Here is a 16,265-nt window from a genome sequence, read left to right as displayed (position 1 = left end):
ATAACTATAAATATATGCTTTTGTTGCAGGGATTTCCTATTTCTGTATGATTTCAACTGGCTCTGACATACACGACATGGGCAGGTGACTGGGACAGAGTGGTTGCCTTTCTTTGACATTTTAAACACTGCACACTAAAAATCATGTTGTGATATTTTTAACCAGATCAAAAACAGCACATTTTCACTCTCTCTCAAACATGCCCGATGTGACATATGATAATGAGTTTTATGCGCACCGTTCCAATGCGTGACATATATCTCTGCCACATGATGATAAATGTGGGACCTCTCTAAGCCAGATTGATTTTTTTATTCAGTGATTTCTCAGCTGAAAAAATAGCTGTCAATGTCTCTTGTTCTGCAGTCGCTTTCCGAGAAGGTACACGCCCTTGTCAGCAATTAAACTGCTGCAGAATAAACACTGCACGGGCCGTGGTTTACCCCTTGTCCACCAACAATGTAGCAGTTCATTTTTAACCATTAACATTTAAATGGCTGCCACGATTGATTGACCAAGTTTGAATAGCAATTTTTACACACAAGTGATTCCTCTCATCCCCTATCAGCACTGATGTTTTCACAACATCGCATCGCGGCTGCTTTAGCAATTATGTTTTCACCGTGCTTGGTATTTACTGTCAGACACTCTCAACAAGCTCCATTTGTAAGAGTGTGACACATGGCACATGGAGGGATGGCGACTTTAAAAAATGGACCTGCCCGGATTAAATCGTCGACCAACGTGATATTATCATTGACCGATGCTTATATTTAGAATGGTTGATTTATAATGCCAGTGTCATGTTATCGTTTTTATATTTGCATCCTATTCAATCAATCAATCGCATTTAATTTGTATAGCCCATGTTCACAAATCACAATTTGTCTCATAGGGCTTTAACAAGGTGTGACATCCTCTGCCCGCAATAAAATATAAAATATCCACAAGTTATCAAAAACATTTTACTTATCTATCTGAGGAGATATTCAGTTTATTTCCCCAAGCATCGGCTGATACCAATAATCTCACAATGTTAGCTATCGGCCATGTTTGATAAGCTATACGCAATCCTCAGAGGAGCTCTTTCACATCTGATTTTAGTCCAGTACAAAAAACATTTTATGCTCAACATATAATACGATTGTCTATAGAATTTCTTGGCCCTTCATGAGGTTCAGTGTGTTCAGCTCAGAAGATCCATTCATCTGCACCTTCGTCATCTATTCATTGTGATGGTTTGTTTTAAATTTCCATCTGATAAGGTTCTGATTTTAGAGCTACTTTCTCTTTGGGACCATTGTGATAATACTTCAGAGAAACTTTGCAATTCTTGCTTGTGACTACTACTTTACCAGACATGTTGGCGGTGCGTACAGCTCAGCTGATGGTAATGGTAAATAGATCAGCAAATGCTGTGGTGTTGCAGACAAGCTGTATTAGGGCAAATGCAAAAATGCATAGCAGAGTGATCTTGTCAGAAAAAAATTGACAGTCTTGATTGGTGAATGTCTTGGATCCAGATATTAAATAGTCAAATGCCTACATTATTCAGCACATACTTTCTTGTTCTCCTACTTTAGTTGACAAGTTAGTTCAGGCAGCCAAAAGCTGCGCTGCTCCAATCATGTGACACACATCATGTGACATACCTCATTCTCCACAATCATCTATTATACACACCCACCTTATAAGGTGGCCTATTTAAGCAAATTTCCCATCAACCCCTTTGTTCGCACTGCTGCTGCAGTATCGCGACCAGTTGCTTCAGCCCCTCCACCACCCCAGCACCCACCTGTAGCCTCCGGGGGGGGGTTACAAGTATTTGCTCGTCACTCCCATCAACACCAGTTGAACGCGAGTTGTCTGACTGAACTAGTGATCTAGATGTATGCATGCATTCTTTGGAGGAGGTTTTTTGTGACCTGTACAGAGTCTAGCAGGTCAATGTCAGCTGGTATGGGCTCCGGCCCCCCTACAATTCTTAAATCATAAATGGTATAGACGGTATTGATAATGGATGGATGGAGAGCTTTGTCTTTTTGTTTCTTAAATGTATGTGTAATTATGGGTTGCCATTATGAGAAACTGACATATGAACACAAGGTGTATATTTAGAAACTCATTTGACTGATTGATGGTTGGTGGTCAGAGCTGAAGTCGGAGGTCTCACAACGGGGACACCACCGGGTTGCTCCATCTCATTGTTCGTCTGTAATGAGGAAAAGGACTACTAATAGGAGTAAACATTTTTAGATCATTGTAACAGACCTGCTTTGCTAAAATCCATGGAGCAAACAAGACTTACCTGTTTGTGCTACTCTTCTCAGGGGTTCACGCACCTGATATCGGTTCAGGGAGGGTCACATCAAGCGGGAAGCGTGATTTGATTTCTTTTTAGCTGGTTTCATTTGTGTGGATTGTTTATTTAATTTGTTAAGGATCTGTTTGTGGTGTGTGTAAAAATGTATTTCGTTGTGAGGTTTTGGTAATGGTTTTATGTCAATATAGTGTTAATATGTATGAAACATTTTAACGTTTTTAATGTGATGTGCCAGCAAATGGTTGTGTGGGTCAGTGTTTGTTGCATTGATCTCTGGTGCACTCACAAGAAAAAGGATTTTAACACCTGGAATAAGTGTTGCTCCTCATTTCAAGCAATGTCACAGTATGAATGAATGCTTTTTAATCTGTGTATTAACCTAGGTCTGATTGAATTAAGTCAAATTATTGTTCACACTAAGATACAAAACTAGATATGACAAACACTTGTCAATTTATTAATTTTAACTTTGTATTGAAGTGATGAAAATCATTTGTGGCGGTAGAAGTCATATAGTGTGAAGAAAAACTCTCCAATACATAAAAGCTGCCCGGTTATCTTGGTTGAAATAACCAACTGTGAAAGAATTCAGTGTGTGAAACAAAGTTATTCCTGATTCATTCATGTCTGAAGAAGTTACTGCTTCAACGAGCAAACTATTTTAGTACCAGCTCCTTACATGAGCCTGCTCAGTGTTTTAATGCAGAGGACTGAGGCCTGTTTGTTTGCATATGTGCTGGGTATATGAAAAGTGTGGAATTATTGCAGTTAAATAAAGCAGAGCAAAGTCATTGTATAAAAGGTCATATGTGATGTTTTTTAGATTCCTTGTGTAATCATTAGAATCATCATGGAGCAGATATCATATTAGATATTATTTTTATAACAGCAGCAATTCATTTTAGTGGAGACATAAAATAGCAGATTTTGAAATGAAAACTTTGCTTCTCCACATCGAATTCTACTGAAAAACCTGGGATTGAATAATACAGCAGGGAGTCTTTTACAATATATTACGTTGAGGTGAATGAATTCAATGTGAGTAAAATTGGAATAGATGTGACTGTCTGTTCTACCACTGCCACAAAAGCTACAGTCACAGCCTTCAGCCACTGAAAAGAAAAGAACATGTAAGACATATATCAAATGAATCTCTCCTTGGTGTGTGCCGTGCCTGAGGGGTTCATCAGTGACAAATGGCCTCCAACCAACTCATGTGTGACGCAGGTGAGGAACGAGTATATCTCCACTCAGCATTTTGATGGCTCCTCAGATGCTGGGCGAGTATTTGTGTGTGTTGTGTGAGAGGGAGAGACAAATGAAAAGCGACAGAACCAAAGAAAAGCTTGTGATGTCCCTGGTGACGTGTTTGTGTGGTTGTCACGTGCCTGACTGCTGGCTGTGCTTTGCTGGCATGTGGCCACTCGAACATGAAGTTACATTACACTGATTTATGCATAGCGTTGAGCATATGTATAGGTTTGGTGCTTTGGGAAATAGGCTGTTGGGAAGTGCACTGTGCATTTTATGTGTGCGACTGTAGGTGACTACATGAAATGTACTGAAATATTAGATTGTATTTCAATTGTTTTCCAGTCAAAGAACGCTTTAGCCTACAGCACATATAAACTGTATATGTGTATGTTCAATTCACATCTCAGTGTTCTGAAAGTTTAAAAATGCATTTAGGAATAACTAAGGGATATGACTACATTTATATGAGTTATGTTTAAGATCTCAAATAGCTACTTCCGTTTCCTTTTAGGGGCTCAGACCCCTAAACACATCATAGAATTGGTAATGGAAAGTCCCCAGGTAATGGAGATGCTCAAGGTCTCAAAGTGCTCAAAGAGTCAGGATCAGACAGGAGGTTAGTTGACTAGCGATGTTTAGCATGCACTGTCTTAGCAGTGGCCACAAAAAATTGCAGGAAATTACATAAACCATGGTTTAGATATGAATTAGCAGATTGTCAGTGACATGTCATAACATAGTCATTTGAAATTATTGTCAGAACAATAAAGATAAGGCCAAAGTTGAAATAATGCACCGATCTTGAAACATATTTAGTCAACTGATATGATAATTGTGTGCAATTTGTTGAAGCTGAAGTCAGCATGCTAACATGCAGGTAGTATGTTTATGCATGTTCATTATTCTAGTTTAGCATTGTAACGTTTAGAAGGAAATGCACAGTACACCTGAGGCTAATGGGAATGTCATTAGTTCTGCTGGTTAAAAATAATAAAAGGATATCACCTGATGTTATATGATATGTGGAAAGATAAGGGCTTAGCAAGGTCATACTGTAAAGTTCAGAGAAGAACAATCAAATCGCAGTGCAATCCATGTTTAAGAGCTGGTAAGATGCAGAATGGAACAACCAACCAATACATGTTTCTTGTTTCTGTTAATATTAAGTTTTGTTATTCTATCATTAAGAAATACATGTTTTTCTGTCTTTTTGTGTTATTCTAATTTGTACTATATTTTGTGTAACAAAACAATGCAGCATACCACATAGCAGATAAAATACAGATTATTCACACAATAGAGGATAACCCACCCTAACATAAAATGAAATTAATTAAGTCATTAATAACAAACATACATTTTATTTAGGCTCAGCCAGAAGTGTTCTCATCTCTCAGTTCCATATTCCCCATTATTTATTCTACCCAACATGTGTTCATATGATGCAACCTAATAATTGTATTTATCCATTCTTTTGCCATGGGACATCTAGTGTTTTTGTTGAGATATATTTAAAAAGTAGACAAAGCCAATGTGAGTTGTGCATGACTAAGAAACATAATTTCCTCAGTCTTAATAATCCAGTTTAGTTGTAAATTTTGCTCAATTGCTTCATTTGAAACTTGTCTTTCTTGCTTGGTTACAGCTGTTTGAACAAGCTATTTCACCAAATATCAACTTTAAGTCAGCTATAGAGTAAAGTGAAATGACTCAAATAACAAAAAGTGCGTCACAGGGGATAAAACAGGATCCTTGAGTGTGTGAAACTGCTTTTGGAAGCAAGATGCACATTACTTCTATCTCTGAGAAAATGACAAGAAGCAATTAGAAGCACTCAGCATTATGGGAAACAACGGGAACATTTTCCTGTCATGGAACAACAGTGATGCTGTTTTTCGTGTTCCCTTTATTTTAGAAAGGTGTCATTATCACTGCAGCTCTTTTCCCTGCAGCTAGATGAGCGCATGGAGGTAGGATCAAAATTAACCTGTGTGTCTGGCAGCTGTGGGAGCACAGATTGAGCACTATCACAACCAGTTTTAGTGTCTCACAACACACGCTACTGCCTTCAGTAGCACAAAGGCAAAGTGACTGAAATGGCTTTCATTTATGGATTACCACCTTTTGATTCTACTTTTAATTAGGTTTCCTGCACACTCTTATGTGTGCACCGTATGCTCCCAAATACACACACGCACACACACACAGACGGCAATCACACAACCAAATGACAAATGAACAGAGCAAGTTCTTTCCCATTGATTTCTGCTTTTCATTATGCTGTTGAGGGCATTAGGGGTTTTTTCACAAAGCACTCTTTATCGCCCTGCGCTCTTTTATGAAATGGAAATTATAAGCGTGGGAGAAAAACCTTCCACCCATCGTTGTCAGAGCCAGTTCAGCTCTGTCTGCTGGGAAACATTCTGCAGCCTGGAAGAGACATCCTCATTCATGGTCAGTTACTGATTCAGGCTTAGTCACCTGTTTCCAAAACGCTTGGCAGCCACATTTAAGGCTGATTAGTTACTGAGAGGACTAATGAAAACATTGTCTGTAGTCCTTCCTTTGAAATTGCTCCTCTGTGTGAGGAACCATGCTGAACGAGAGGAAGTCTTAAAAAAGAAATGGAAAAAGTGGGTGGAAAAGGTGTGAACATTTTTCTTTCCTCTGAGTGCTTTGGTGCTTTTGCCAGCATCTCTTTGCATCCACCTGGCGTTCTTTTTACCTGCACTCCTCTTTCGCCTACTCCTGCCTTTCTTGCTTAGATCTCAAAAGGCAAACTCCATCCAGTCCTCCTCATCCCCCACCCGACTTACGCCCACCCATGTCCTGACACTACCTTTGCTCCCTCTTCCACATTTTTATCACTAACTTCATCTCTGCTCACACACACACACACACACACACACACACACACACACACACACACACCAGCTGCCAATTCATACTCCAGAGGAAAATATTTTGTCAAATGAAGAAGACAACTCACCGTTCCATATGTCGTCTTTGCGCTTCACTGTGACCCAACTCTTTTTGTAATTGGATCATCTCTCTTGCAGCAAACCCGACATCTGTTATTTTGGGAGATTTTACGACTCCACACTTACCGTTCACATCTGTCCGATCTTATACATTTTTCTGGCAACAGAAATAATAATTTTGATCTTGAGCTGTTCCTGTCTACATGGATGATCTGTTATTCTCTGACAAGCCTATGACCAAGTCTAGCTTATGCTCCTTTGGACTTTACTGTTTCTGGTTTTCACTGCTGACCTCTTCCCTGAGTCATAAAAGAAAAAACTTTGCTTATTTACCATCTTGCCCTCACAGTGAGTCGAGCTTTCGAGACTAAATAATCACACATATTTTTAAGAACATCTTGGACATACAAATGTTACCGGCTTTATCACAGAGGACATTTTGACATCACAGTACAAGCACAGGTGTAATCACAAAATCAATGATGGTTGAATTCAATTAAGCCACTTCACTACCATTGTCATGCTATTGTGAAAGCTGGCTCACTGTCACACTATCATGCCTTTCTTGAAAAGATCGGATCCACCATGAATGTTAATAGTAATGCCGGTGATTTGACAAGTCAAAATGGCTCCTGTGAATATAGTCCACTGCAGTGAATGGTAAAATATAGTTACATTAAAGTAGCATAAAATAGAAGCAGTGAAGTAAAACACAAGTACCTGATAATTTTACTGAAACATGCTTTAGTTACCATGTGCAGGTACTATAGAAATAAAAAATAAAATGTACAACTTTTCCTGCGTGATGAACTCAGCTTAGCATCAAAGTTATTTTTACATCCTTCAAGCAAGTTGTGTTTTCGTCTGTGTTTGTTTGTTATTTAGTTGGATTACGTAAAAACTAATTTTAAATTATGTGGAGGGGTGCTGCATGCACTAAGCAGCGACCCGTTCAATTTCGGTGCAGATCACGTGCTTTCACTCTAACATTGTCAGATGGTATTTATGCCTCAGTGGCTGGAGGCATTATGTTTTCAGGTTGTCCCTGTGTTTGTCCAATTTTCCTTCTGTCCGATTCCCATGAACGCGACATCTTAACAATATCTTGAAAGGGGAGACGTGTCTTCAGATCTGGTACAAACGTTCACTTTGACTCACTGATGACCTGATTAGACTTCAGTGTTCAAAGGTCACTCTGACCTCTCAAAACGTATTGCCTTACTTGGACACACTGATTAACTGTAGATTTCAGTGGTCAAAGGTCGAGGTCACGGTGACTTGAATGTGAAACATAAGACCAACTTAAGGGGAATTTCCTCAAACTTTGATCAGTTGTCACTTGGACTGAAATATGAAATTATTACATTTCAGTGTTCAAAGGTCACAGTGACCTTTTATGAATCTTTAAAAAAAACTTTAGAAATATGTACATGGAAACTGTACTGGTTTGCAGAGTCATAAAACAGCAGTGTGGGAAGTATAGTTCAACATTTTCTTCTGATTTCTCAGGGAATAATTGGACTGTGTGTGTGTGTGTGTGTGTGCTCAGTGGATCAATGCTCTCTGCTAAGTTACATTCTAGTTTATTAATGCAAAGTGGTTGTATATGTGTGCATTTTGTCAGGCAATCTACTGCTTGTCTTATTCGTATTAGGAAACTAAAATGAAAAGATATTGTTTACAAGTTAAGTTGATAAACCTGTATGGAATTGACCTAAACATAAATTAAGTGGATTATTTTAATATATTGCAACCTTAGCCAACACGTTTATGCATTTTCCAAAACACCCCTCTGTGTCCTCCTTGTGATCACCACCATCGGGTTGACGTTTGACTGCTCTCGTGGCCTGTAACAGGTCATATTAAGAGAATACTGCATCCCAAATGAGCCCTCATCTCCCTACAACTCTTAGATTACTCCACAGACCCTCTTGGTTAGTACGTGTCGCACGTGATGAATACGGGTGATTAGCAGATGTAATGACCTCTGCCGTGTGCATACAAATCACAGCACCTCTGTCTAACCTGCTGCTTGCAGAAGCTACAGTCAGGATCAGAGGTGTGTGTTTGTATGCTCCGTGTTAATGCATAAATAAGCCAGGTTAGCTTCTCCTAAGTCACATGAGTTATTACCACACCCAGATATCACTGCAGTATATTCTACTATCTCTACAGTCATATCTTACAATGTTAGACTATTAGCAAAGGCAGCATCAGCATGGTAAATTGTGTAACTGTGTCATCTCAGCAGTTCTTGGGGATGTGAATAATGAAGGATGTTTACATGAAAGTGCAGCTAATGGAGGCACTGCATGTGGTCTGTGTGGGTGTGTGTGTAGGTGGATCAAGTTGGTTGATATGCGATTTGCGTCCGTGTTTGTCGCTGTGTGTGTGTGGGCGGAGCTGTTTGCTGATATGTAATTTGCATGTTTGTGGGGTGATGTGTGAACATGTATGAATATGTGTGCAGTATGAGGAACATGCTCATGTATGACATACACAAACACCATGAAGAATTCTATGTCTTGTTGCCCAGTCCCCACTGGCTGTTTATGTTCTCGCTTTCTCTTCTTCACACACACACACACACACACACACACACACACACACACTTGTGTCCATCCTTCCACCTCCATCATCCTTCTCTCAACAGACCTGCCAGAAAAATGGGCGTCTTTTAAATGGCCCACTCAGCATGGTGAGATGACTCGCTTATCATCAAGGTCTGCACTGTGTGTAGACATCACACTCGCACACACATACATTAACACACGACGGAGGATTTGTGCAAGGCTATGCATTTGCATACACACATATATTCACAAACCACCTAGCTCTACATGCATGTTTTTCTGCACATAGTCAGATGCACGCACACACACACACACACACACACACACACACACACACACACACACACACACATACATCTGCTTGCTCTGAGCTCATTTCTCATCCTCATTTCTACCACTGCACACTTCCTCCCTCTCCCACCCTCCTTGTTTTACCCCGTCTGCCCCATAGGGAAGATTTCACACAGAGTGAAATACAGCGTTGCCAACATATGTCTCTAGCAATCAATTTATGCCACAGGGCTCTCTCTTGGCTCCCTCCACTTAATACACTGCCACAGAGGGCTGCACAGACCGTCTTGGCTCTATTCTCATCATGTTTACAGGCAGAATTACTCTAAAAAGAACTATTTGCATTACTCTGAGTGACTTTGTGCTTTATTCATGAGTGTATTGACAAATGACAATAAGCAGCCGGCTTCAGAGTTACTGATGCAGATGGTTGTGTTTGATGTGCTGCCTTTCATTTATGACTGCAGTAATATAGGAATAGAAATCACTAGGGCAAAGCAGGTGAGTAAAAGTAAGAGCTGTTTATTTTTCGGGGGGGGGGGTGTGTGAGATTGTGATGGTGCACATCAAAAAGAACCATCTGAATTGCTGCTGGCGTCCTCTCTTAGTATTTTGCTTTTAAGGGAAAAATGTGTCGCAGAAATTGTAATGATCTGTCCTGTGCGATATTTTGTGTTCCATGTCGCCCTGCAGCAAGCCAGTAATTCCTGTGTTTCAGCACCAGTGGAGTGGACAGCTCCCTGCAAATTTTCCCTCTTTTTGGGCTTTTTTCTCGTACCAACAAAATAAATGTCCACTTTCAGGGTGAGGGCAGCAATGCATTAAGAACACAGGGCGGAGGGAAAGGGGGAGGAAAGAAGGAGGGAGATTAAGTGAAAGAGTGGGGACATAATCTAACACAGGTGGCTTTTTCTGGGAGGAAATATGTCTCAGCACTGATCTGAGCAGTGATGTAGTGTCATTAATTTGCCTACTTCTTTTCGGTGCTCCTGCTGAAGCCCGCCGTTTCAGTCGATTGCCTATAGCCATTAAGACGAGAGGCAGGATGGAGGGAGGAAAAGTGGTGAGGAGACAAAGAAATGAAGCACAGATTTATGTAGACATGCATGCATACATACAAAGACAACACACAAAAGGTTGTAGAGACACACAAGCCAGCAACACAAAGACATTGATTCATTTCAGTCTGGCACATGCTTATGGATGTCGGCCGAATCGCAAATACTGTAAAATGGAATGCTGAAACAAAGAGTCGGATGGACTCATGCACTGTCTTCATTATGTTCCAGTTTGTCTCTGGAAACCACGGGGAGGAGATGTGGAGGTTGGAGAGGTTTTAAATCACCATAATCCCTTACCAGCGCCGTTTCACTCCTGGTTTTTAAGTTGTCTCTCCTTCCTCGCATCTCTTCCTATTTGTCCATGTCAAGCTACCCATGTGAGGAAAATGGGTGCCCTTCACTGTGAAATAACCTCAGCCTTTCTCTTCAAATAACAGAAAGAAAAAGAGAAAAGGTCACTGCTGCGGTTCTGCAGGGCTTCCAAACCAATCACAATATCCCACTGTACCATGCATACATTTATAAGTGGCATGGACCCTGCAGATGCCTCCCCCTCATTGACACTGTGGTATTATTCTCGGCTGTAAATGCTCCTATCAATTAGCAGTGGTCTACGAATTGCTTAGGGCAGCAGAACTACACCTCGCTGATTCAACCTGTCATCTTTTATAGATGTTGGTGAATCCAAGGCGTGCCGGGCCTCAGAGGTACCAGCGTGCCAAGTGGTCAGCCGTGGAATTTATTCTTCAGAAGTGCCCAATAAAGCAGGGAGAACATTAAGCCATGGAGTGAAAACGTGAGGCTTGGCTATATAACAAGGTCAGTATTATCGCTTGTGTGTTGTTGATATTAAAGGGACTGAGTGATCTTGGTGGAGATGTGCACACAGTTTTTTATCCAGGCCAATTACACAAACTGACATTGATTGTGTTTTAACCAGAAATTAAATAAACAAGTGCAGCATTTAATGAGCCTCAACGCTATTAAAACCAGAATTTTTCACAATAAATGTGCCATTAAACATTCTAAATTAACCCTGCCTTTTCAAAGGAGTAACAGCTCTTTGTTAACTGTGAATTCTACATCTTTGCTCACTAATTACTGGTGGGAGTATCAAAAAGAAACTGTAATTCAAAAAATAAAAAGCTTAACTTAAGAAATTGCATTTGAATTGAACCACTGATAATTACTGATACACTTTTTTGATAAACAGCAGCAAATAAATAGCCCTATTTTAAGATTCACAAAAGATGTGACTGAAGCTGTGAACACAAAACAATAATACCTACTGGCAGTGATAATGACATTCAAGGGGTTTAATAAATAAAACAAATTCAGTAAAACCAGTCGTGATCCAAACCTGAAGGGTTTATCTGGCCAGCCCACCGACTATTGTTCCCCACACCCAGCTTGACATCCCCACAGAACAGCTATTGTTATGAAGGTCACTTGACGGAGAGTAAAATGAAAAGGGTCTCATTGCAGAAAGTTCAGGGTGAGGACCTCCACTTCATTCAGCTTCGTCTGCATTATGCTCCTGTTGATGGCATACACTATTCACCAAATACAATGCAATGTGGCCTCTTTAGACCCCAGTTGGTCCACATGAATGAGGCGACCTGCCAGGGCATTGGTACTTTGTGAAAAAAAGTTACCCAAAGTTGTGTGTCAGCTTCCTGTGAGGCCACACACGTCAGATTCGTGACCGTGTGGACAGGAAAATGTTTTTGTACCAAATTATTGTCAGGCTCCTGGCTGACTTACTGACTTAAAACTTTGCGTGGTTTTGTTTTTCTTCACGGATCATTTGTGTCGGTAATTGTACGAGCATATTTATGTGTCTTTCTGCATAAAAACAATGAGAGACTTCATTACAAGTATTCCATTTGCCAAGTAAAATGCTGCTTTTTTTGAAGTTCTGTATAAAGTGTGCGCAAATAGTAAACCTGAACTGCAGCTGCTACTTTCATTTATAAATATATACATATATGTAAGCAATGAGAACAAATGTTTGAATGCCGACACGTTTTTGTTCAGCCCATGTTGAGAAACTACTTTTAAAAAGTGTGGCAAAAAGTGATAATACTTTTGTATAATCACTTCGATGAGACTACATTGAATTTTTAACAATGACTGCATATTATAAAAACATTTTCTTTGTTAATCTTTAAAAGCCATGTAGCATGGCTGTAGTAAATATCTTTTGGCTCATGACCATTGTAAGAAATTTGCTATCCCACTCCCACACACACACATATCTATACACACACACTTGTAGGACATTAATGAGGAAGCCTCTTCAGTTCTCCAACTCTGAGATGAAGTGTAATGACTGTGTGTGTGTGCGTGTGTGTGTGTGTGTGTGTGTGTGTGTGTGTGTGTGTGTGTGTGTGTGTGTGTGTGTGTGTGTGTGTGTGTGTGTGTGTGTGTGTGTGTGTGGACAGTAGAGGACCTTGTTCACGTTTCATAAAAGTTGTGCATAGACATTGGACAGCTTTGACTCTCTGCTTTCAATTAAGCTGTTAATGAGGCGACATTAAGGTCAAACATGGACAGTGGTGCAGTAGAGCTGGACACATTCATCAAAAGAAGCTTCTCACAGTGGCCAGTAAACATTATTAAATGCAGTATTAACTTTTTTCTGTGTTATAACTAAATGTGTGGTACCAAGACAATATTTCTGCCGGTATATCAGGCCAAACACGTTTTACTGTGTATTGGTATATATATATATATTTTTTGATTATTAAACAGTCTAAATAGCACTTTTCAGAATGAAAGTTGTATTGTGAGGGGTTAGGACAATGCTTTAATTAATTGAATATACATTTATTACCATATTTTAGCTAATATTTCTTTATTTAGGCATTAAACAGCTACAGTTTCATCCAATTTTGAAAATCAAAATGTCCATGACTCACTGAATAAGTTATTGTAGAATACACAAGCCCACCATGGATATAAAATTCCAATGTTGCTTAGAGATTGAGGAGATCCTCTGTAGCTAAGCCTCCTGGCACAGAGGCTTCCATACACGAACAGACATTACATCAGGACCAGCTCCACTCACGTCTGTGCCTTAATTCACATTCAGCATCTTCTTTAAACTCTTTAGGGTTGGTGCTCCTGTGACTGATTGTCATATATTTCGATGATTGTATTCACTGAGCATTTCTTACCTTTATACAAACCTAGAAGTTCCACTTTTTGCTTCACTTCTCTATAAACATCAGCCAACAGGAACAAGCTGAAAGATATATTTTGACACACTACCAAACCTGAAGGATGTTCTCACTCACTCCAGGAGAGCAGACATTCTTTGTAGACATCCAGGTAGCTTGATCTGATAATGAAGTGACAAAACATGAGGAGCTGATGCCCAGGTCTAGGCAGGAGTCATATTTTGGATGGGACTGTAAAAAAAAGAGTGGGCCATCTTTTCCCACTAAAAGGGGGAAATTTGATAAGAGTATTTTACAACAATCTGCATTACAAAGGTGATGTGGACATTATAACCTATTCAGGCCCGACAGAGCCAGCTCTGTGTAGCCTGGATGTTAAAAACCATAGTGATGTTTTAATGGGCCACTAATGGGACAGGATTTCTGCCAGTCGTACCGATAGTCAGTGTGACTGTGACTGTGTTGCTTCAGTACTCTGATCAGCTCACAGATAGCAGGATATGCGCAGGCACTGTTTTTCTGTGTGAATCACATTCCAGTGGATCCGATAGCTTGTTTCATAGTTCTGTTTTATTTCATATTTTTTGGTATTTTGATCATAGTTGGCTGAGGAGTAATGTGGGCGGGCTGGTTCAGGGTCTGAGATGATGGCATTTGTCGACCATTTCTTATCTAAATCCAACCCCATGTGTTTCAGCCATATGTCTGACATGGAGAATCTTTGACCCTTTTGCTCTTTTTATACTATTCCACACCCAGGTCTCTTCCCAAGAGCCCCTCATACACATAACTTTGAGTAAAGATACAGAATATATCTACCATAACTGCTGTGTCTTGCATTATTCTGGCATGGGGTTAAAAAGGAGCCTGAGGAGGAGTAGTTGGCAATGGTGCCAGCCACCCCAGCACTCTGACAAGATTACCCCTACACCCAATTCAATTAGAAGCCCACTTTAGTCACCACTCACCCCTTCAGGGTTTCCATAATCATAACAGATGGCTCTCTAGGAGACACCTACCATCTTTCACCTCCAAGAGGCCCGAAGAGGAGCAGAGCTTGAGAACTCATAATGGCACAGCAGTGGATCATGCAGAGTCTTTTTCACCGTGCAGTATGAGCAGTACTTCTTTTGTAGCTGATGGTGTGTGTGGGGCACAGAAATACTGCTTAAATAGAAGTGAAGGCACAGTCAGTTTTGCAAAAATAACCTCAAACTGCAAAAAAGTCCAGAAACAAACTGCACAGTTTGTTTTGTCAAGTCTGCCTTTCAAGATTTTTTCAAAATTTTAACTTGGAGTCAAAGATTGATGAAGAGAGGCACTTAACAGCAGGGTGGTATTTCTAATATCTGGATATAACATCTGGATATATTATCTGGATAAAGAAAACACCTTGTAACACAAGATGTAGAATGTGTCCAGAATGCATTGTTATCTAGATGCAATCAGACACTGTGATCGAATCTCAGCCAGTTGAAATCTTTGTGTGACATTAATTTCTTAGAAAATAAATCTACCCAGTAAGTCCCTTGCAGAACTTGACTTTTAAAACGAAGTATGCCCATCCACAGTATTTCCTCCTGTGCCCTGGGGTGTGCCAAGTTTGTTTTCTTCCAGCCCTGACCGACTTAATGATGATAATTTTATATGATGGAACTATTAGATTAAAGAACACCTTCAGGGTTCTAAATATAAAAAACACAGTGGATTAACATCAGTGTATAGACTACGAGCAAAAACAACATCACCAATTTCGAGGTGACTGAATCAACTATAAACAACCCCCCCCCAGTGTAGTCTATCTAGAATTAACAAGAAAATGGAATGAAACTCAATAATGGTAAAATTAATGATTGCAACAGTCTTAGCTACATTTTTTTAGAGATTTTAACAGAATATAGCATCAAGGGTAGACTATGACAGAGGTGTATAAACAGTGTAAACACAAAAGCCACTGCATTTCATGAACATGGCCTGTGTATTGTCTGAAAAGCAAAAAAGCCAGCTCAGTATTTACGCACCAGCGTGCACACGTGTGAAGATCATTCAGTTTGTTCTGCCTGAATGTCAGAATGTCAGACAGGTCGTGCACACCTTGCTGAAGTTGAGGTTGGCCAGTAAACAGTTCCACCACGTTAACTTGACCCAGCACGATCCTGCGGGTGCATTCGATTTGAGTCACTTAACGTGCCAGTAGAGCGGTGAATTAAATCAGAGATTAATTATTGTGAACACTTTTCAAATATATGCTGAGGTACAATAATGCTAATCATCCTCCCCATAATGACCCTATTCTTAACCGTGTAGCATTTTTGTGTGCTGTTCACAAACTGCTCTCGGCCTGGCCTCTGCTGAATTTGCGTCTTTTCTTCCATTGTCACAGCATTTCATGACTGGTCAACATGATAAAACAGCGTTGTCGTAGTGAGCATGTCAGCATATGCTGATCTTAGCATTTTCCACAAAGCACCACTGTACTTCTTTGGAAAAACAAGCGTGTCATTGGACGCCACAAGCTCTATGTTTATTTTGTGCCTTTTGTTCGTATTCCATCGTATTGTCAACAATTAAGTACTGTTTGCTCACTCTTAGCATCCTTA

The 16,265-nt window shown here is 40.1% G+C and overlaps 1 long non-coding RNA gene across 2 annotated transcripts in view; it reads left to right on the top strand.

The window, feature by feature from the left end:
- The window catches only part of LOC138406473 (uncharacterized), a 112,589-nt gene that overhangs the window by 32,039 nt on the left and 64,285 nt on the right, over positions 1–16,265 (top strand). For both annotated transcript variants that reach the window (XR_011239914.1, XR_011239915.1), the window contains one exon: positions 11,156–11,302. This is a non-coding gene — a long non-coding RNA (uncharacterized lncRNA). The remainder of the gene's footprint in view (positions 1–11,155; positions 11,303–16,265) is intronic.

The sequence above is a fragment of the Paralichthys olivaceus genome, chromosome 22 (assembly GCF_024713975.1).
Source record: "Paralichthys olivaceus isolate ysfri-2021 chromosome 22, ASM2471397v2, whole genome shotgun sequence".
NCBI lineage: Eukaryota > Metazoa > Chordata > Actinopteri > Pleuronectiformes > Paralichthyidae > Paralichthys > Paralichthys olivaceus.
The sequence above is the reverse complement of the archived record's forward strand: the minus strand, read 5'-3'. Positions and strand labels throughout refer to the sequence as shown.